This window comes from Pholcus phalangioides, unplaced genomic scaffold (assembly GCF_987345545.1).
Source record: "Pholcus phalangioides strain wild (caught in Gottingen) unplaced genomic scaffold, Ppha-v1.0 ptg000007l_1, whole genome shotgun sequence".
Lineage (NCBI taxonomy): Eukaryota > Metazoa > Arthropoda > Arachnida > Araneae > Pholcidae > Pholcus > Pholcus phalangioides.
The window spans coordinates 57563233-57564326 of NW_028301600.1; the positions used below are offsets into that span (position 1 = coordinate 57563233).

Below are 1094 nucleotides of genomic sequence, written 5' to 3' on the forward strand. Positions count from 1 at the left end.
CTCGAACCCAGGCCCTCTTGCATACTGGGCAAGCATGCTACCATCTACACCACTGGAGACACATGAATCTGCCTTCCAAATTTCACGCACTGTGTCGTGAGGCGCTGAAGTAGAGGCATTAGTAGCCTCTCTTAACTTCAGGAAATGGCCCCCGGGTGGGACGGTTTTGCACCTCAGCATAATATCCGGAAAGTAACTGTTTCCTTGATATCTCCGGCTGAGAAAAAAGCCATCTATATCTCTCTAAACCGTCCCACCCGGGGGCCATTTCCTGAAGTTAAGAGAGGCTACTATTGCCTCTACTTCAGCGCCTCACGACACAGTGTGTGAAATTTGGAAGGCAGATTCATGTGTCTCCAGTGGTGTAGATGGTAGCATGCTTGCCCGGTATGCAAGAGGGCCTGGGTTCGAGTCCCGGCGGAGACGTGATGACTTTTCTTTCCGAGCTCACCTCAGCATAATATCCGGAAAATAACTGTTTCCTTGATGACATAAATTCTTAATCTAGTTATTGAAACCCTTGACATTGAAAACCATTCAAATTTCCTGCATTTTCTTTGCATATATTTATTTAAGAAATGTTTAAAAAAATTGTCTCGGCTGTCCTCAAAAAGTGCACTAATATAAAATGTGCGAACGTCACTAAATAAAGAAAACGCAAAGCAATATGCATTAAGGATGAGGGAGCTTCCAAATCACTGAAAAAAGGGTTTCCCTTTCAGCATTTGAAGTTTTTAAGTATTCACAATAAAAATTAATTTCTGATTCTTGTAAACGTGTGTCATCAAGTCGAGAGAAATTTATCATTTTTACAAAAAAAATTGCTTATTGAAAAAAGTTATGAGCAGATCACATTTTTTTAATTTAAAATTTTATTAAATACAGGATCAAATTTCATTTTCTACGCAGTTCAACCACATTTCTCACATTTGATTTTAATTGTAATTTATTTTTAAAGTCATTAAAAAGGGACAGCTAATTGACCAATTTCTCTCTACATGATGACACACAGAATAAAGGATTATTTTAAAGATAAATTTCTGAAGAAAAAATTATATGAGATGTATTTATAATTAGGGTCATCCTTACAGGTT

The 1094-nt window shown here is 37.6% G+C and overlaps 1 non-coding gene across 1 annotated transcript; it reads left to right on the plus strand.

The window, feature by feature from the left end:
- Positions 1 to 352: 352 nt before the first annotated feature.
- TRNAT-GGU (transfer RNA threonine (anticodon GGU)) lies at positions 353 to 426 on the plus strand. Its single transcript has one exon. It is a non-coding gene; the product is annotated as a tRNA-Thr (tRNA).
- The last annotated feature ends 668 nt before the right edge of the window (positions 427 to 1094 follow it).